This window comes from Lissotriton vulgaris, chromosome 3_2 (genome assembly GCF_964263255.1).
Source record: "Lissotriton vulgaris chromosome 3_2, aLisVul1.2, whole genome shotgun sequence".
Taxonomy (NCBI): domain Eukaryota; kingdom Metazoa; phylum Chordata; class Amphibia; order Caudata; family Salamandridae; genus Lissotriton; species Lissotriton vulgaris.
The window spans coordinates 48,707,334-48,729,985 of NC_141690.1; positions in this window are offsets into that span (position 1 = coordinate 48,707,334).

A 22,652-nucleotide genomic window follows, 5' to 3' on the forward strand; every position below is an offset into this window, starting at 1 on the left:
CTCGCAGCTTGTTGCACAGTAAGAAAGACACCATTGAGGCCACATGAGTGTTGCATACAATTGACAAACCAGTATTGTTAGTCCCTTTTGCTTATCCATAATGTTGCCCTTTTTGCCATGACTGCTAAAAACTGGCATAGTTGTATTCACTGTCTAACGTGCAACATTTTTCACATAGGCAGATGAGAAGAGAAGATTGCCTTCTACGAAACAAGGGATTTGCAGAGCTTTCGAAAGATGCATGTGTAACCACTAACAGTATACGTTCAACGGTGAGAGGTCTCCCACGATTCACACATTTCTCTATCGTGCACTAGATGTACAAAATGTACAGTATTTAATCTTCTTCATTTTGCATGGTGGAGCAGGATGTTTTTCATGGAAATACTTACAAGTTACAACAATACAAAGCTTGTTATTAAAAAAATTATGTTTTTGAGCTTACACATAGACTCTGTGGTATATTTTCAGTGTCTGGTGTATTGTGGACTGAAACGAGTGAGTGAGCGAAAGGGTCTTCTTCTGTTCTGGCATGGGTTGTGTAATAATATCCTTGGGTATATATATATGTATCTAACTATCTTCGTGTGGGGGTCGGGAGTGGGACAAATGGCTATGACCGAGACACTTAGGTAGGTAGACTAGACGGTCATTGGATTATGGGTTCTTCTGACTGAATTCTGTGACTAGGGTGTAAGGTCCAACCTCCCTATCACCAACATCAACAACATCCTATTTTCTTGTGCATAGTTCTGTATGTGTATGTGCAGACAATAATACCCACAACAGTAGTAGAAGTATACTAACTGAACAAAAATTAGTAGGCAAACATCTGGTTGTGCATTTTTGTTGGTGGGAATTGACAAAGACTGGAGATTACAGAGGACAACGCAAAAGACAGGAGTGGACCCAGTGGCTACAGCTATTCTATCACAGCTTTATTCAAAAGAATACCTTAACTAAAGAGTGGCCAACAGGGCAAGCTTAGCTACACACAGTCTAATAGTAGTAGCACAGAGAGTCTTGGGGCAGAGGCAGTTTGAAGGAACTGAAAGTCAGGGATGGCATTGGATAGTTACCCAAAATTTGGAAAACAAATTTAAGACCAAAAAAGGTTTTGCTAACATTGAATTAGGAAGGAGGATTAATAGGTTGGAAAAAATAAGGTGCGTTAAAAAGTTAGGGAAATATAATTGTTAATAATATAAGCACTGTAGGACTTACTGGGGCCAGCAGCAGGATCCTCGGTAGAGGAGCGCTCCTCTTGTGGTTGTCCCGCCAACTCGGACCCCGTCTTCTTGCCCTTGGGTGGGGCTGATCATGTAAGAAATAATAAAGAAAGAGAAACATTAAGTGCTGTGAAACAAAGACCTCATTCAAAAATCCTCTCAAACATTTTAGGGAACAACAATTCCAATAAAATTGACTTCGAAGTATAAATGACTACTGGCTTGCAAGATCCACAGACCGTCTACTTATAGAACACTAATCAAATGTGCCATAAACATTCTGATTGCAGAATATACTAACGAAGCCAGTACCACCTGACCTACACCACCTATTCAAGAATCCAGACCGGCCAATTGTTCAGTAAGTCGGCATTTCAATTTTATTTTTGCCCGCAATCATGCATAGATGATGAGATGAAGGACACATGCATACATTTCTACATACACGTAATTGTTGGTTGCTTGCGTCAGAACTGCTACTGACTCACCTGACCATGCTATTGCTGTGCTAAGTCTACCACTCAGTAAACAAACTAAAACCGGTTCTATGGAGGGGTGAGGTAAATAAGAACTAACTAAGCATTCAGTGACAGAGGAGGCGTCATGCAGACCGTTAAAAAAATATGAACTAATACTATCCATCCACCACTATTTCACTAAAGGACAATGTAAGGACTAGACTCTAGCAATAGCATTAACTAACTTCAGTTCTCTAAAAACTCTAACATCAATAATCAGCAGCTCAAGCTAGCGCTAAGTTACAAACCAGTAAGAGAAGTGGCGAGCAGCACCTGTGTCATACAATAACAGAAGATTTTGAGACGGAATTGATCTGCAATGTAACTAAGCGCACCAGTACCAGTGTTACTTATTCGTCCAAGAATTATACACAATACTTATAGTACTATAATATATATAAAATTATTAATATTACTAGCTACTGACCAAGCCCCAGGACTTCAACATCTAGCAGGTCCAACAGGTCCTTCTCCCTGTCCAGAATGTCTGCCCACCGGTGGGCCAGCTGCTGGTGGGTGCGCCGGATTTCCGAGCGACGGTAGACTGCCCGGCGCACCTTCGCCCACTGGCGGTGACGCTCCTCTGGGAAGTAACCGGACCCTGGCCTGCCGCCTGCTGCCAAGGTCAAGGGGAGGTGGCGCTGGATGAAAAAAACCAGGGCGGCCACCTCCGCCTCCCCGAAAAGATTCTGGGCCTGCACCCCTACAGGTCGCATTCTGCAGCAAGGCAGCCGGCTCTTGGGCTCAGGCGCCTTGCCCTTCGATCCAGTTCTGCTGCTCCCCTTTGCCATGGTTCTGGGGTGAAGGTGGAGGTGGAAAAGAAAAGTTAGAACAAAAGGAAAAAAAGTTAGGGGGAAGAAGTAGGAGCTTAAATAAAGAAGTAAAATAAAACAGTAGAAAAGCTAAAAAAAGGTGGAAAAGTAGAAATAAAATGCAAAATATAAACTTAGGGACAGAGAGAGATAGATGAGAAGTAAAAAAAGTAAGAAAAACTGTAAAAATAGGTCAAGTTTGCACAGATATAAGGTGGATAGAACTAGGCCCAAAACCATAGCATAGAGTGGGAAAAACAAGATGGCCGCGACCACGTACGTAAGTTCGCGCGAGATTTCACGCGAACACGCACTTTGTCAGTGTGAACAAGTAGTTGTGTTCCCGAACATGACGTGCACCGCGTGAACGCGTTATTCGCAACCCGGAAGAGGAAATAGGGGACATGGTCGGGCGGGACAATTGAAAAAACAAGATGGCCGCGCCCATAGCCCACCACATGGGTAAGGTTGCACGCTAAAATCCCCCGAACACGCAGACAGCGCCCCGAACACGCACATTGCGCTCCCGAGCAAGAAAAACGGCTCGCGAACCGTACCAGCAAGCTACTACGGAAGCTTGCAAAGCTCGTGTAGTGCGAGAACGGCTTCGCGTAGCTTCGCGTAGCGCGACTACACGTACTACGCCCACCCTTAGATAATGCCAACGGATTATGGTCCGAAATTGTTCTCGGAAGTTTTATAATACCTACCCGATTTATTTCACGGGAGGAGATAAAGAAATAATCTAGTTTGGTATACTTCTGGAAGGGGTTTGAAAAATACGTACATCCATGATTTTGAGGCTCTTTAACCCCCCAGACATCCTTCAGCCCATGTGATTCCATAAGAGCCTTTACTGCCTTAAAAACTCTAGGTTTCCACCCAGCATATACTACTCTATTATCCCAATCCGCTGAGATGTTTAAATCTCCACATAGTATTGTGGGGGTAGACCAACTGGCTAATTCTACTTCTAGAAGATCATAAATCTCTGAGTCATCTTTATTGGATCCATAGACTATACACAGTGTATAGCCCATTTCCATCTCTGCTATTACCCATCTACCAAAGCTATCAGTCTTAACCCGTTTAACCCCTCCCAGAGATGTACTTGCTAAGATTGCGACCTCCCTAATTGTTGAGGATTGCGTTGAGCAAGCCACCAGCTCAAAACCATTAAGGAAAAAAAGTTTCCTCTTAGCCCACGGGAGATGGGTCTCTTGAAGACAAAGAACGTAAATTCTGTTATGTTTCACAAAGTAGGCCAATCTTTGACGTTTCCTCCAATCGTTCATCCCTCCCACATTAATTGTGCAAATTCTAATGTTCACCATCCTGGCGATCTAATCGACCAACTATATAAAACTGAGTCTTATTCAGCCTGTCCTTCGCAGAGCAATTGCATTGTCCAGGAAAACCTACCAAAATGCACCATTTTCTCCCCTTTTCTTGTTTCCCCCGAACACCCCACCACCCCCCTCTCTCCCCCCTCTATCCCCCCACTCCACCCGCCTCAAACCCAAACCCCCCTGAAATTCCCCAACCCCACTCTGTGACGCGCACAGACCGAGTCTGTGCATGTGATGGTCATGCAGTGTTAGCGGTGAGGACTAATACAAATAACAAACACAATATACCTAAACAAGCCCCTACACCAATAAACATGATACCCAAGTTCACAGCCAGATGAAATTGACCCGACCAGTTTTGAACATCATCTTAGACCTTCAGTTCTTGGAGAACTTCCTACAACCGCCGGCACTTATAAATTCCACCCTATTTGCCTAAAGAGTCGAGGTACTCCTTTGCTTTAATTTCTGAAGAGAAATACAATGTCCTCCCATCATTAATTATTTTTAACTGAGCCGGGTTTATCAGGAAGGCTTGAATCTTTTTATCCTGAAAAGGCTTAATCATTCCCCTCAGTCGCCAACGTCTCTCTACGGTTGTGTGGCAGAAGTCCGGGCGAACGAAGAATGAGACCCCCTCACTGCTTCTCTTAGCGTCTGGTCTAGTCATTTCTGCGATGGCCTGCCTCAGGATAAAGTTACCCAGAACAATTAATACTGCCCTGGGTTTATCCCCTCCCTTGCATTCCTTCGTATTTTAAAAGTGGTGCGGGACACTCTCTGTAACCCGTTAGATCAATTCCAGCTGGAAAGTTCAGGGAAAGCTTGCTGAAATAGCTTGATGATATACGCCCTGATATCGGAGCCCTCGACCCCCTCCCAGGACCCTCAGATCGTTTCAGCTGAGCCTGTTTTCCATCTCCTCCAGCTTCCACTGTATATCAACCACCTGGGAGCAGTGAGCATTAAACTTAGTGACGGCTTCAGCCACCTCGGCCTCAGTTGATACCACCCTCTCTTCCAAATTTGAGACTCTGTACCCGGTATTAGCACAGGCCTTAGATAGCTTCCTAACCACGCCCTGCATTTTCCTCATTGCAGCCTGGGATTTACGGTTGTCCTGGCGTGTTTCCTCCCTGTCCACGATTATCTCTTGGTGGATTGTCTCCAAGAGGGACATTTGGGTGAGTTCCAAACAGGGACTTCCCTGCAGAGGCATGGCGGAGGAATGATCCCAGCTCAGTTCCTGTTGGGGATGAACCTAGCTCTTGGCTGCCGCCAAAGACTTTAATGCAGTTGCTGGCTGGTCAAGCTTGGGGTCACTCTCGGAGTCCAGATAGGAGCTGCGTTCCTCATCCTCCTCAGACCACCCAACCCCATCTGAAACCGAGAAAAAGGCTTCACTTGGAGCACTCTCCTTTCCATTACCAACTTCACAGGTCGTCAAACCAGTCTCTATATACAGGGAGTCAGAATCAGCCGTGGCCCCCACCTCTGAAGGCTCCACTGTTTTAGGGTCAATTGGGACTTGTGACAACAATTGGCCACCACCCACCATTAGTTCCATTTCCAGAGGCACTAAGGTGATCTCATCCTTTTTTTCTATAATTGGAGCTGCTACTCCTGGAGTCATCACCTCAATTAAACCCTCAACCCTCAACTGAGCCCTGAGATGCCCCTCCAAGCACCGGGGTAACTTGTGCCGAGGGTGGAGCCAGATTGGGTGGGCTTACCCCCCCTACTAACACCTATTGGGGCTTCTTCTCGAACCTCCACCTCAATAGGAATGCTGCCCCCGATTCCTTGTCCTCCTTCTCCTTACCAGCTTTGGAGAACAGGTCTACTATTGAGGTTGTAGCCAGGCGGGTCCTTGCAGGAAATTGTTGCCTTTTTTTAGGTTGTTCCACCGGGCGCATTTGGTCTCTCAGTAGGTCCTCGATTCCCTCAATTTCAGCTCCTTCCTGCAGGGCTTTTTTCTTCAGCAGCGCTGCTTTCGACCCCAGATTCACTTTAGGGGCCATCGCTTCCTTCCGCCCCCGCTCCTCTGACAGGGCGGACTCCGGACTTCTCGGCGATTGCTTCCACTTGTGAGTTCCGCTCTGAGCTCCACTTCGCTCCGCCGCCTTCGCACCTGGCTTCGCCCACCTGAACTCCCGAGCCGTTTGCGGCTAGGGGAGAGAGCGTCCACCGCTAGCACCAGTGCCCGCAAAAGTTGTTTAGCGGACCCGCGGCAGGTAAGGCCGTCATCATTCCGTCCGTATTTTCCCGTGTTTCCCAATATTAGCTTCTCCCTGATTACAGTGTCGGGAGACTCCTGGCTGAGGAAATATGTCTCCATCAGGCTCATTCTGCTTCTCGTCCTCACCGCTTCACTGCACCGGACACAACTACGCGGCCGCCATCTTGCTTCCCTCCGAGATCTCCCCCAACCTTCCATGTGAACACTGTAGCCAACAATAGCAAATCACCAAGAAGTAAACTGCATGGCAGGTAAAATAGCCATCACAGATTACACTATTATCAGGTTCAGAATGGACAGATATCCTGTCTAAAAATCTGATGCGTGCAAAGAGTTTTGCAATGTTGAAGTGATACATAGAGCATGGGGCACAGCCAATCAAATGCAAACACAAAAATAACTTTAATCAGCAAGGACACTGACAAAAAACACAACATGAGTAACTGTATTTATTCACATATTGCACAGCTGTAGCAGTAGAACAATAGTAGACAACAGCAAGGCACACAATGATCATCATATGCAAGATACTATGCACAGGTCAAATACAAACAGGAAGGCCAGTGTCCATGGCACAAGTGGAGAGCCCAACACAGCAGAGCAACACGGCCAGAGTCCATGGCACAGATGAGACAGCAAGTACATGAGAGGCTGCACGGGAGAGAGTACAGCACAGCAGAGCAACAGGGCCAGTGTCCATGGCACAGCTGAGACTGCAAGTACATGAGAGGCTGCACAGGGGAGAATACAGCACAGCAGAGCTGCTGTTGTCGCACCGCAGGGTCCAGGCGGTAGCTACCGCCATTTGGGTGGTGGATCATGCTCACAGCCATCTACACATGTCTCCATGCCAATGGCTATAGCACTTGTGAAGGGGGTTGTGCTGGTGTCACACCGCCGGGTCCAGGCGGTAGCTACCGCCATTTGGGTGGCGGATCATGCCCACTGCCATCTACACATGTCTCCATGCCAATGGCTACCGCACTTGTGAAGGGGGTGGTGCTGATGTCGCACCGTCGGGGCCAGGCGGTAGATACTGCTATTTTATCCATCGTGAACACTGCATCAGTACACAGCAGCAACATGGTGAAGGGCACATCCTTGTACACACAATGCCGTTCTTCCATATCATCACGCACGTTCTGTGTGACGCACTTTGGTCTGTGATCCCTGCCATGTCATTTATGCATTTGATGGTTGATGATGCTTGACACTCTTAAGCTGGTGTCAGTGATGTTGAAGAAATCAATGTGTTGTGGGTCAGTGCTGAGCTTGTCAAGACTTGTCTCACTGCATGGTATCGTACCAGACTGGTGCTTTCACATAAGCTCATGCACACAACTTAAATTTTACAGACTACTGTGATCATTCTGATGTGGATGTGTGCAGAGTTTACATGATAAATTGAGGCGTGACAGGTACAGCAGAAGGGCATGATACAATCATGGTCATTTTAGACACATTGGCGGATGGTACAGCACCAGGTGTGCACACGTGAAATGTGTGGTTCAGTATCTGTGCATTCACATTGACCTATGTGTTGTTAGCTGCACTTGTGTATTGTTAGTGGAGAGGTGTGCCCTCTGTGTGTCTCAACTGGCCACCCATGTAACCTGGTGTGCCATGCGTCTCTCTGGGCAGTCTTTGTTTGCCATGACATCGTTGATGCTGAGTGCTGTGGCCATCTCATGATGGTTGTCACTGACATTTGCACATTTACATCTCAACTAGGAGGTGGCCAAATCTACTACTTTCCCTGACAGTGCTGGAGGACATGGAGAATGTTGCAATCATTCGGAAATTCCGCCTCGACAGACCAACACTGAAGACCCTGTGTGATCTTTTGGAGCCCCACGTGCAGCCTCGCCACCACTATCCAACAGCATTCCCACCCATATACAAGGTGATGGCAGGCCTCCACTTTTTTGCAACTGGTTCCTTCCAGGAGACTGTGGCCAGCGCTGGAGGGATGTCGCAGCCCATGTTCAGCCAGGTGCAGAGGGATGTTCTTGCAGCCATGAGTGATATAAGAATCACTACATTCATTTCCCCAGGGGAGCAGAATTGGCCAGTGTAAACGGTGATTTCTATCCCTCTGGGCGCATCCCCTGTGTTGTTGGTGCCGACGATTGCACCCATGTAGGGCTGGTGCTGCCACAGGCAACTGAGCCAATTTGTTTGAAATCATAAACATTATCACTCTATCAATGTGCAGGTGGTGTGCCTTGTGGACATGAACATTCCCCATGTGTGTGCAAGATTTCTTGGCTCTGCACATGATTTGTACATCATAAGGAACAGCATGGTGCCCCGGATGATGGAGAATCTGCATCCGGAGCGTGCTTGGATTGTGGGTGAGTATGCCTACTTATATGGCGTGCTGTGTGTTACCTGCTGCACTCTGGCTGTGCAACATTGCAATGGGTGTTTGTGATTCACAGGTGACTCAGCATATCCCAGTCGGCCATGGCTGTTGAGCCCGCTAGGGAATCCCAGGACCCCGGGTGACGTCAAGTACAATGAGGCCCATGACAGGACTCGACGTGTAATCGAGTGGACTTTTGGCATGCTGAAGTCAAGATTCCGCTGCCTTGACAGGGCAGGAGGTGCACTGGCATACTCGCCTGGGAAGGTCTGCAAGATCGTTGTGGCATGCTGTATACTGCACAACCTGGCCATCCGCAAGCGGATCCCCTTGCTCATGGACAATGGTGAGGAACCAAGGCCACCCCCTGCTCAAGGACCTGAGTCCAGTGATGAGGACAGTGGAGAGGCGGAAGGAGTTGACCTGCACCAACAGCTCTTCGACCGCTACTTCACTTGAAGGTGGGTGACAAGGTACGACTTGTACATTGTCTGGTGTGGTTGCTGTTGTTGTGAAGGGCTATGCGCAGATGTAACAGACAGGCACATGTGGAGTGACCTGTATCCGAAAATGTGTCAGTGACATTTCAAATGTGACCATATGCCGGACTCGAATTGTTGACACTTGCTGCACATTGTGTTGTCTGCCTGTACAGTTATGTTGATGTTTGGTGTTATGTTATGTCTGTGATAGCACACTGACGCCAATGACTGTTGTTCTGTTGTGTCTCCCTAGGTGCTACAGAGTCATTCTGGCCTACATAATGTACATCTTTTGTATACATCATGGACATTTTGGAGACAGTCAATATAGCACTAAAGACAAGACTGTACAAATTGTAGTGTGTAAGGTGTTTTATTTACAAAGTTGACATGTGAGGGGTGCGGGCATTTTCACATGTAGGTGGTGATGTAGCAGTGAGTTGACAGTCATGGTAGATGAGATGCAAGAGTAGAGACCACATGGATGTGGTGACCCAGTCCAACAGACATGTGCCATTCACAAGGCAGTGTGGGGAAAAACAGTTCATAGAGTCAATGCAATGGGGAAGAGGGTTGCCATCAGGGCTGGCTCCGTGACTGGCGTGTGGCCGGTGCTTTGCCTCCAGAGACTGCCAGGCTCTTCTTTGGATGCCCCCTTGATCTCTTGGGGGGGCTGCTGCTTGGCCAGCAGTGTCTGAGGACTCACCTTTCTCTGTGGCTGCAGGGGAGGATGGTGCACTGTCATCCTGTGGCACAACAGAGGGGGCAGAGGTGTTGTTTGGGACATTGGCCTGTCCCTCAGTAACGCCACTTGCTGGCCCATTAGGTCCATCATCTGGCCTAGGCGGTTGTCGATGGACCTCATCAGCAGGATAAGCTCCCGTAATAGTTCATCAGACCAGCCGCTTTGTCCCTGGACCTGTTGGTATGCCTCCACCACTCTGGTGAAGTGATCCAGGGATGGTGTCCACTCCTCCTGAGGTCTGGTGGTGACCCTGGCCCTCCCACCTGCCCTGCTCCACGGACCTGTTGCCTGGCCACTCTGGGTCCACGCACACTCTCCCTGCCCTCCACAGTTGTTGGTGTGGCCTATCATCCCCTAGGACAGGGAGGGTGCTGCAGGTGGTACTGGTGGTGGTGGTGGTAGTGGCAGTGGTGGCAGCGGTGGAGGAGGAGGCCGTGACTGCAGGGGTCTGCTGTACTGTTGTTGTTGCAGCAGATGTAGTGGTGGGGAGGATGAGGTCTTGGGACCTCTGGATCTGTGGCACACCAGATGGGCTGGCCTGAAGCTCATCGTCCAAACTGTTCTGGGAGTCAACATCCAAGAGTCTATGTACCGGGGGTGGAGACTGGCTCTGCTGGTCGATATTCTGGTCCTCAGCAGTGAGTTCTTCATCACCTGTGGATTAGATGGGTAATGGTCAGTGTAAGGGCTCTGTGCAAGTATTGTGTGAACTGCATGTCATCAACTGTCTGTACACTACACAATAGTGAAGTCAACACTAGTATTATTAATTGCAACACTGTGTAATTTCATGTTGCAGAGCAACATCATTTACTCATACATGTCAGGTGTCAATGCATTGCATGCAATTGTTGATGTGTGTAGGGTTGCAGGTCCCCCACACACAGATCAAGAACAGTGAAGATGGCTACATACCTGTTAGGCGAGGGAGAACAGTGCAATGGCTGACACATGCTCCTTGTTGGGAGGGAGTGCTCCATGCTGCTGGAGTGTGGGCCAGGGAGCATGCTGGGAGTAATGATACAGGCCTCCCACCCCCAAACAGTCCTCAAATACAAGATGGCTACCTACCTGTTACGTGAGGGAGAACAGTGCAAAGGCTGACACATGCTCCTGGGTGGGAGGGAGTGCTCCATGCTGCTGGAGTGTGGGCCAGGGGGCATGCTGAGAGTAGTGATACAGACCTGCCTCCCCCAAACAGGCCTCCCAAGCAAGTTGGACAAATATCACAAGCAAGATGGCTACCTACCTGTTAGCTGAGGGAGAACAGTGCAATGGCTGACACATGCTCCTGGGTGGGTCAGGCCTCCATGCTGCTGGAGTGTGGGACAGGGGGCATGCTGGGAGTAGTGATACAGGCCTCCCATCCCCAAACAGTCCTCCAATACACGATGGCTACCTACCTGTTAGCTGAGGGAGAACAGTGAAATGGCTGACACATGCTCCTGGGTGGGTGAGGTCTCCATGCTGCTGGAGTGTGGACCAGGGGCATGCTGGGAGTAGTGATACAGGCCTCCCTCTCTCAAACAGGCCTCCAAAGCAAGTTGGACAAACATCACAAGCAAGATGGCTACCTACCTGTTAGCTCAGGGAGAACAGTGCAATGGCTGACATATGCTCCTGGGTGCATGAGGCCTCCATGCTGCTGGAGTGTGGGACAGGTGGCATGCTGGGAGTAGTGATACAGGACTCCTATCCCCAAACAGGACTCCAATACATGATGGCTACCTACCTGTTAGCTGAGGGAGAACAGTGAAATGGCTGACACATGCTCCTGGATGGGTGAGGCCTCCATGCAGCTGGAGTGTAGGACAGGGGACTTGCTGGGAGTAGTGATACAGGCCTTGCACCCCCAAACAGTCCTACAATACAAGACGGCTACCTACCTGTTAGGTGAGGGAGAACAGTGCAATGGCTAACACATGCTCCTGGGTGGGAGGGAGTGCTCCATACAGCTGGGGTGTGGGCCAGGGTGCATGCTGGGAGTAGTGATTCAGGCCTACCCCCCCCAAACTGGCCTCCCAAGCAAATAGGGACACACATCACAAGCAAGATGGCTACCTTTCTGTTAGCTGAGGGAGAACAGTGCAATGGCTGACACATGCTCCTGGGTGGGGGAGGCCTCCATGCTGCTAGAGTGTGAGGCAGGGGGCATGCTGGGAGTAGTGATACAGAACTCCCAACCCCAAACATTCCTCCAATATAAGATGGCTACCTACCTGTTAGCTGAGGGAGAACAGTGCAATGGCTGACACATGCTCCTGGGTAGGTGAGGTCTCTATGCTGCTGGAGTGTGGGACAGGGGGCATGCTGGGAGTGATAAAGGCCTCCCTCCTCCAAACAGGCCTCACAGTGAAGATGGCTGGCTACCTGTTAGGTGAGGGTGAATAGTGCAATGGTGCTTGGGGTGTGAAAGGAAGTACTTATCAGTGTATTGTTTGGCATTTGTTTGTACTTACCAGCCTCCGTTCCCCCTGGGTACTCCTGTGAGAATCTCAGGATGCAGTATGGCAAGCACCTACTCCTACCATGGTGAGAATGTTTTCGGTGGGATGGGAGGGCCACTGCCAGTCACGTTCACCAGATCCCAGTTCTTACTCCTCTTCTCCTTGACAACCCTCTTGAGATCATGCTACTGCTTCATGATCTCCTTCTTGGTGTTTGAGTAGTGTTGTGTGCTGGGGGATTGTTTGTGCTGGTGTGATGGTGGTAGTGATGGTGGTGGTGGTTGTGTGTGTGTGCTGTGCTCTTTTGCCTCTCCTGTCAGATGTGGTGTATGGCCTTCTCTTCTGGAGTGTTGGAAAGGGTTGTGGTCAGTGAAGGGGCTGGTTTTATACTCAGCTATGTGGGTGTGTCCAAGTGGAATTTGGCTGTCAGGTGTGTTGTGGGAATTGTCCTGTGCTTTTTTATTTGTTTTTTTAATTAATTTATTTTATTTGTATTTTTATAATGTATTTGGGGGGCATGGCTACTTTGATTTGTGCAATGTTTGACATCACTGCGGTGTTTTTGCATCGTCCGCTATTTTTTTATTGTACCTTCCGCAAAGGTGGCTATGCTGCAGCTCTTCCACTATCTCTCCCATTCACTCCTGTGTGCGACCGCGGCGGTCGGAAGCTGCGGTTCCGACCGCGGAACCCTCGGGGATATCCTATTTTCCCGTGCGGTGTATCCGCTATCCTTGCGGCGGGTTGTTGCTTTTCCGCTGCTTTTCCGACCGCAGCAGTAGCTTTTTTGTCTTCACCGCCCGCTTTGGGCGGTTTTGGTAGGCCCGATACCGCCACAGTCGGTCTTTCAAGGTGGTTTATCCTAATTTTGATGCCGGTTTTTCCGCGGTCCTGGCGGGCAGTTGTTTCCCGCCTCCATGGCGGTCCGGGTGATTTTCCGCCCGCTATCCTAATGGGGGCCTAAAACTTCAAACAGCATTAACTTGACATAGTAGAAAAGTGCATATATTGTAGTTTCTATTTTTTCTTTCGAACAGATAAACACAAGAAATGAAAAATATACAAAAATGTTTTTTTTTGCAATCCATAACAGAAAATGACTTCGAATCAAGAATAGAAATATATAACCTCCTGCCGGGGAAACCGTCTACTCAAACATAGTAGCTCTGTTGATTACAATTTAAACTAACTGAGCCCAGGTGTCAATCGAGGTGTATGTAATACTTCTCAACCCATTGTACAGGCAGAGCAGTTACTTTTGGTAACTCTAGGGCATATTATCAAGGGCCATATTGCTGCATTAGCGGGACTTTTTCCTGCTAAATCTGTGATATTTTTAACGTCCTATTAGCAAGCTGTTGCTAACATCAGTTAGCAACAGCTTGTAGGCGAAAGCTACAGGTTTGGGGCTCGCTTTGCATGTCAGCAAAATTTATCGCTAATGACATGAAAAGTGGGCGTACCCAACCTGTTAGCGGCTGAAGGTTATCGCTAATACAGCTATCGCCTATTAGCTAGGCAGGCAAAGTGATTTAAAAATTCATGCTTAGCCTGAATATCGCTAGAAACTAATGCCTGCTCAGGCCAGGACCTAACCTGTATATCCATTGGAAGGTGGATAATCAGGTTAAGTCTCCATTAGCGATATTGCCTGAATAACGCAGAATTTCCAGCGATATTCACGCATTGAGCCGCTATCGCCGGATATTTTACCGCTTTTGAGAGAAACGTTGCTAATAGCACATTATCTCAGCAAATATATCCGTCGATGCGCAGCGATAAAAAAATGCGCTAAGCTCATTTAGCGATAATTTTATGCTATTTGTTGATAATATGCCCCTCTGTTTTAAGAACTACAGAACATAACCACTCTGCAATAGAGATTAAAGTTAGAGAAACAATTAAATGAAATTAAAGATATTGCATCCACCTCCAATGAACCCTTTTCAGAGAGGTAGCACAACACATTGCACCACATGTTGCAAGTAGTATGTCTACAATTCCTAATCTGAGAAGAATTTTCCAAAGTAAAAAAACAGGAAAGTAAGCCACAAAGAGTCACACCGCAAACTTTTTCTGACTTAATCATCCCACCTGAACTCTCTGTAACTGTTACTAATGAAACTTTTCTTTTGCATGACAACAAACACCCTCAAAAAAGAATACTAATCTTTAGCACACCCCATAATCTAGTGAGGTTGGAGAACAGTGACATTTGGATGATGGATGGGACATTTAGAAGCACGCCCCATCCATTCACCCAAATAAACACTATTCACACATATATGAATAACACAGTAGTTCCCTTAGTTTACAGTTTACTTCCTGCTAAACAATCCTCAACATACACTGTATTATTGTCAGTGAAAAAAACTAAAACATCAAACAATAGTTCTAGAAAATTACTAATTGACTTTGAATTACCTATGATTAATACTATTACGACACTGTACATGATACCCAAGTTCAAGGATATTTTTGTTCACTTTTCACAGGCATATTGTCGAAAAATGTAATAAAATCCTTAGATGAGGATTATATATCAAATAGCAAACTATAGTTTGAACTGAAAAAAAAAACAACCCTTTGCTTTGTACCTCCTAACAGTGTAGACAAGTACTACTGTCAGGATCCCTAACGATCCAGAACCAAAATTCAGACCAGTTCATGATGCAAAAAAAGTGCACGGAACTAATTGGAAAGGAGGACTGAAGAGAAAACCTCCTTGGTCAACCCTGTGGCATTTGGGTAACCTTAAGATGGCCGCTAGGGAGCTGGGGTCAGCTGTCTAGTTATCCGCGGTCGTCAGCAGGGAGCTTAGGTGATGCTCGCGCACCTGGGAAAGTGCTCACTTCACTGAAGCGTTTCCAGTGAAAGCCTGACCCATTTTGAGCGCTCGTAGTTTCTTAGTGTAAAGATAAATGAAAGTTTAAATAGATGTCGGAAACCTTAGTTTTGAACGTTCCAGGAAATTCCCCGAAGGTGCGCCGCACAGAGTGAGCTGGAAACGCGTCTTGAGAGGTTTCCCATTACAGAACGGAGCTTTGGAGGACGACGCATTCCAGTGAGCAAGAGAAAAAATGAGAAGACAAAGCTAAGTGTCAAATAGTTTTCACGATAACTGAGAGCAATAACATAGAACGCTAAAATTGTTAAATGCTTAAGTAAGAAATACTTACCACGAAGTGCTGTTAATCAGCATCTAGAAAGGAAAAGAAGATAGATAACATATTTGAGTGACCAGTTGTAATACAGGAAAAAATAAGAGACTTGTCAAATAAATGTTGAAGCCATTCATTTTAATTTAATTGATGCCCCTCAGTTTCAGCTCATCTTAGGACTTCCTTGGCTCACTGAGCACAATCCAACAATTGACTGGAGGAACAGAACGATAGAAATGACTTCAACCTATTGCCGAGAGAATTGTTTTGGAAATCAAGAAGAAGCGAATAAAGAGAATCTGGCCCATGCCTTATGTTCAGCGGAAGCCACAGTGAGTGTAATCAACACACAGCCAATACCTCTGGAATATCAAGATTTTGAAGACGTATTGAATGAACAGGAAGCTGAACAACTGCCACCGCATCGTGTTTACGATTTCAAAATAGATTTTGAACCAGGTGCTAATTTGCCATGCTGCCGGGTTTAAGTCTTGACAGAAAAAGAACATCGCCATCTGAGGGAGTATATCGACAAGTATTTGGCTAACGGGTTTATTCGCCCCTCTCAATACCCCATATATTCGCCTCTATTTGTTGTGCCCAAGAAGGAAGAGGGGGAGTTGAGGACGTGTATAGATTATCATGCAATTAACAGAATAACCAAGAAGAACCGATATCCGCTTCCACTTATCTCAGTCTTGTTGGATCAGGTAAAGGGGGCTCGGATTTTCACGAAGCTGGATTTAAGAGGAGCTTACCACCTCATTCGAGTAAGAGAGGGTGATGAGTGGAAGACGGCCTTCAGGACTCGCTTTGGATTATTTGAATACCAGGTGATGCCCAATGGGTTGTGTAATGCTCCTGCAGCATTCCAACACTTCATCAATGACGTACTTAGTGAATACATCGATCAATGCGCAATTGTGTACATAGATGATATACTAATCTACTCAGTGGATACTCAGGAGCATCAGAAACAGGTCTGAGGGGTTCTACGGAAACTACAGGAGAATAAATTATTTGTCAAGTTGGAGAAGTGCACCTTCAGTGTCACTCAAGTGGAATTTTTGGGCTTCGTGATCTCACCATCGGGAATCAAGATGGACACACGGAAGATTCAGGCTGTGCTTGAATGGAAGTCACCAAGCAGTGTCAAGGAAGTGCAAGCGTTCATCGGGTTTGCCAACTTCTATCGAAGATTCATAAGTGAATTCTCTCGACGAACCTTGCCTCTTACTCGACTATTGAAGAAAGGAACCTCCCCCTCTGGAGGTGGGGAATGAAGTCTCGTTGAATACTAAGAATTTTAGATTAAAGGGCAATCGAAAATTTCAACCAAGATTCATTGGCCCTTATCCCATAGCGGAGCAAGTGAATCCTGTAACATACAAATTGACATTGCCACCAAAATTCAAAATCCACCCAGTGTTCCATGTCTCACTATTGAAAAAATCTGCTCCAAATCTACGAAAAGAATCCACTCCACAGCAGATTCAGTTAGAGACTGGATTGGAGTTTGTGGACAAGGAAATCCTGGATTCGAAGCTAGTGAGGGGTAAATTGTATTATTTGATCGACTGGAAAGGCTATGGACCAGAGGAGCGGTCTTGGGAACTGGATTCAGATGTTCATGCTCCTAGACTAGTCAAACTTTTTCAGCAAAGATATCCCACCAAGCCAAGATTGGGAGGACAATCTTTGGTGGGGGGTACTGTCAGGATCCCTAACGATCCAGAACCAAAATTCAGACCAGTTCATGATGCAACAAAAGTGCACGGGACTAATTGGAAAGGAGGACTGAAGAGAAAACCTCCTTGGTCAACCCTGTGGCATTTGCGTAACCTTAAGATGGCCGCCAGGGAGCTGGGGTCAGCTGTCTAGTTATCCGCGGTCGTCAGCAGGGAGCTTAGGTGACGCTTGCGCACCTGGGAAAGTGCGCACTTCACTGAAGCGTTTCCCGTGAAAGCCTGACCCATTTTGAGCACTCGTAGTTCTTAGTGTAAAGATAAATGAAAGTTTAAATAGATGTCGGAAACCTTAGTTTTGAACGTTCCTGGAAATTCCCGAAGGTTTGCCGCACAGAGTGAGCTGGAAACGCGTTTTGAGAGGTTTCCCATTACAGAACGGAGCTTCGGAGCATGACGCATTCCAGCGAGCTGACAAGAGAAAAAATGAGAAGACAAAGCTAAGTGTCAAATAGTTTTCACGATAACTGAGAGCTAAAATTGTTAAATGCTTAAGTAAGAAATACTTACCACGAAGTACTGTTAATCAGCATCTAGAAAGGAAAAGAAGATAGATAACGTATTTGAGTGAACAGTAGTAATACAGGAAAAAATAAGAGACTTGTCAAATAAATATTGAAGAGGACGACTTACCTAAGCTTCAGCCAGCAACTTGAGAACCCTAAAAGAAAAGCAAGAAGTTAAAGGCATAGAAGAATACACATACAGAATACAACAGATATCAAAAGAGAATCCAAATATAAGGCAACACACAGTATAGAGTCTGGTAGGTTCTTCTAATAATAAGACAGATTTAAATAGAGTAGAAAGAGAAGCCAGGAATTAATCTTGTTAACTGTAATTACAGATGTGGATTTCAACTAACTAGCAAAGAAGAAAAGACACACATCATACTCCAAGAAGCGAAGCGGATCACTGTAGGATCTAGGGTAGGTAATCACTTTAGAGAGACAAAGAGAAAAGAGACAGAGTAGTTAGATAGGAAAAGACTCATAATGGTTGTGTATGCTTAGTTTCCTTAGGTATCTTCGGTGGGCTGATCTAAAGCTGACGGAAGACCCAGACAGGAAACCCGAAGGTTCAGGACCAGTCTCTTCTGTTGTTTGTTTATTATTTTATCTAATTTCCCCCTTCCCACTTTCAAATTGATTAGCGCCATGATTTTACTCTGGCCCTGATTGATTGGAAGTGGGAGTCGGGAAACTAGCATCTTCTGTTCCTGTGCATGAACTAGAGAACCGTGATTGGTAAGCAGTGTCATCTGACAACTACACTTCAACTACATAATCTGAATACTTTACTTCAAACGAAGATAAATTGGCACCTATTCTAAATTATTTTGAAGACACATGGATTGGCCATCTAAGCAGGTCTGGTCACAGGAGGAAACCACATTTCCATGTAAAGTGGTAGAACTGCTACACGACCTACTTAGAGTGAGCAGCAAAAACAAAGAATGCCATAGAGGGATGGCACAACTCCTTCAATAAATCAATTGGCAAACCTCATCCTATCATTTCTTGGGAATTTTGAGAAAGGAGCAAAGATAAAAAAAAATGTTGCAGTCATTAACAGGTAGTCTGAACCCATGTATATCCAGAAGAACAAAGGTAATGTCTAAAAGACTATTGGGTGCAATACAACAGTTTACGTTGATGGTGGCTTCAGACTACCTTGCTAATCTTGCACACATTTTACATTTATAACTTACACTATCTGCTCACTTGCCTATTTTGATTTAAAAAAATAACCCTAATTAATTTGGCATTTTTTTAAATAGATTAACTTTAATATTAAAAGTCTTGCCACCAGATGTCTTCTTTTTTCAACTCTTGGACTTACGTAGTATCTGTTTTTTTCACCAAGAATCCTGTGTCTTTTTTATATATTCCATAACCCATTGCAGAAAATCCACATCTAAAAAAGGTAAATCGCACTACCAACATCCAAAAACAAAAAAACAATAGCTGATCTTCTATTTTCCAAAATTCGTGTTACCGTGATGATGAAAAATCCTTTTTTTGTAAAAAGCCTGTCACAAAAAGAAAAAAGGAAACCTTTCTTAACACTTTTGTTTATTAAAGTTTTTAATGTATATATTTTTGATAGCTTTATTAAACAAAAATTGTTATGAAAGAATGGGACCTGACATGGGCCTACTACTGCAACCTATTATGGCGTGAAATAGTTGGTTAGCACACAACAAAAGTACAGAAAACACATTTACTACATCTATATACCTCCCTCCTCTCTTACAATAAACATTACCACTAATCTATGTATTTTAATAATTTACATTTGTCTTACCATGACAGAGCTCTCCCTTGCATCTGATCTGTAGCTCGACGATCCTCGTAATGATAAAAGTTACATTTACATGGCAATGTCATGTAATTCTGTAAAAATGAAAAAAAGACATTTTCTCCCATTGACTTCAATGGAAAAGCGTACAAATGTTTGTTTTTTAATGTTTAATAAAATGTTAATGTGCATAGAGAATTGGTAATTAATTTTTGTAAACTATATAAAAGAATAAACTATTTTTTGATAATGTAGTTGTAAAATGTAACTTTATTAAAAATGTTAATACAAATATAAGGTAACTACATGTCGGGTAATTCTTTCTTCATGTTATATTAAATACAATTATTATATACAGTATACATCATTTTTAAATTATTTACATGACGTTATGTCTTGAATGGATACTCTGGTGCTACTTTTAATACCTGAGTATTTTCTTACATTTCATAAACCTTTTTTTACCATTCTAATTTGTATGTAATATAAACATCCCTTTAATTCTCACTATAATAGTAAATATTTACTTAAATATTGTACACAATCTAGTATTAATTTTAATACATGAGTATTTTAATAAAAAAATAACACATGTATGTATTATTTTATTAATATTTATATTATACACTTCCAAATAAATTTTCACAAAAATTGCTTATTTTTTTAAATCAATCGCTTCTCCCTAAAAATATTAATATATTACAATACGTTAATTTGACTAAATTTTAAAATATACTCCCGCATTCATTTAAATACCTGAGTATTAAAAATAATTTCCTCAACCATTATTTATTGATATTTATATATTTGTATAAAACAACCTCACTTCATTTTACATGTAAATATATTTCTTGCATTTTTTGAACAAATACTTTTGTATAAATGTAATACATGAGTATTAAAATAAACAATAACACCCTTTTGTAAAAATAATAAATATTATATTCACATATAAAAATATATAATAGTATACATTATTTTTATTAATTAAAATATAACTTACCATACTATACTTACCAATGCAATATAATAGCATCCGTTGCAATAGTATACATAGTAATGGTATGCGTTGTAATTGTGTCTGTGTTGTAATGGAAGCATTGTAAAGGCATTGCATTGTAGTGCCTGCATTGTAATGGATGTCTCCCCTCAAAATACCTGGGCAAAAGTCGTCAATCAATCAATCAATCAATCAATCAATCAGGGTCTTGTAAAGAGCAACTACTTACCCATTAGGGTCTCAATGCGCTGAGGGGGATATGCGGTTCAATTGAAGAGCCAGTTCTTGAGGTCCTTCCTGAATTGAGGCAGAGACAGTCATTGCTTGACATGTAGAGACAGGGAGTTCCAGGCTTTTGCGGTGATGTAGGACAATGATGTTCCTCCACCATGGTCTTTCAGATCCGTGGGATGGTGGCTAACGCCAGTTGGGCAGAGCAGAGATTTCTGGTGGGTTTGTGGAAGAAGAGGTGCCGTTGAGGTATGCAGGGCATGTGTTGTGGAGGGCATTGTAGGCATGCATGAGGAGCTTTAAGGTAATTCTTTTGTTTATCAGGAGCCAGTGGAGGTCTCTAAGGTGACCAGTTATGTGGTTGTGATGGGGGATGTTCAGGATTAGTCTGGTGGAGGCATTCTGAATGTTCTGTAGTTTCTTTATGAGTTTTTTGGTGGTACCGGTGTAGAGTGAGTTGCCATAGTCCACTCTGCTGCTGCTCATTGCAAGGGAATCATTTTCCTAGACTCAGTGGAGATCCACTTGAAAATCTTCCAAAGTAGACAGAGTGTGTGGAATTAGGAAGACAAGACAGCATTGATTTGGTGGCTCATAGGGAGCAAGGAGTCCAGGATGATGCTGAGGTTATGTGTGTGGTCTTTGGGTGTGGGGGGGTACTGAGCACTGTGGTTCTGCCAGGAGTCATTCAAAGAAGAAGGAATGGAGCCCAGGATGAGGACTTTGGTCTTGTCCGAGTTGAACTTGAGGCAGCTGTCTTTCATCCATGTGGCAACTGCCTTCATACCGCTGTGGAAGTTGTTCTTGGCAGTTGTGGGTTCATCTGTGAGGGGAAAATCAGCTGGGTGTCGTCGGCATAGGAGACAATGTTGAGTTTGTAGCTTCTGATGATGGCTGCAAGTGAGGCCATGTTGATTTTAGAGAGGGTGGGCCTTAGGGAGGATCCCTGGGACATTCCACAGCTGATCCTTGTGGATTCTGAGCAGAACTGTGGAAGTCTGGCTCTCTGTGTTCCCCCAATGAGGAAGGAGCGGATCCATTCAAGGATTTTGTCATGGAAGCCGGTGTGTGGAGTCTTGTGCAGAGGGTGTGATGGTAGCAGTGTGGAAGGCTGCAGGGAGATCCAGTAGAGTGAGGGCTGCAGTTTCACCTTGGTCAAGGAGGGTGCCGATATTGTCTATAGTGGCAAGGAATGCAGTCTCTGTGCAGTGATTGCTTCTGAAGCCCAATTTGGAGATGTCCAGGATGTGGTTAGTTTCAATGAACTCAGAGAGTTGGGCGTTGATGCCCTTCTCCAGGACTTTTGGTTGGAAAGGGAGCAGAGAGAAGGGTCTGTAGTTCTTGAGGTTCATCTGGTCGCCAGAGGAGTTCTTCAGCAGGGGGATGATCTCTGTGTGTTTCCAGTCTTTGGTGAAGGTGGCCGACTCGATGGAGCAGTTGATGGTGTGGCAAAGTGAAGGATTCGTTATCTGAGAATTTTTTCACGCAGGTGACCAAAATGTTTCAGCTTGTGCTTCAGATGTCCGTAATGGGAAATATTTGGTCCCCATCACCTTGAGGTTGGAGACAAGTGTCCCATGTCCAGCTTCTGAATTGTCAAAGCATCGTCAGAGATTTCCTCATGTACATTGGTACAGGCTCATCAAAGACCAGCGAGGCATGGTAGATAAGAAAGATATCTTTCTGGGAACGGGTTCCATGCACACTGGAAATAAATGTATAGTCCCTATCTCAAGGATGAGTCAGGCGCAATGGGTCTCAAAAGCTGTGTTCATGTATCACATCATGTATTATTGCTCTATCTCTAGCAGTAGTCTTTTCCAATGGGCCAGACCAATTGTTGGAAAATGGCCCTCTCTTAAGGTCACTTTAAACGTATTGTCTTCCTCCTCCTATTTTCCGGCTGTTTTTTTGGCCTTAGGACTCAGAGCACTTTAGCACTGTTAACCAGTGCTAAAGTGCATATGCTTCTTCCCTAAATATGTCAACATTGTTTTATCCACAATTGGGATAGTTAATTTATCTCTA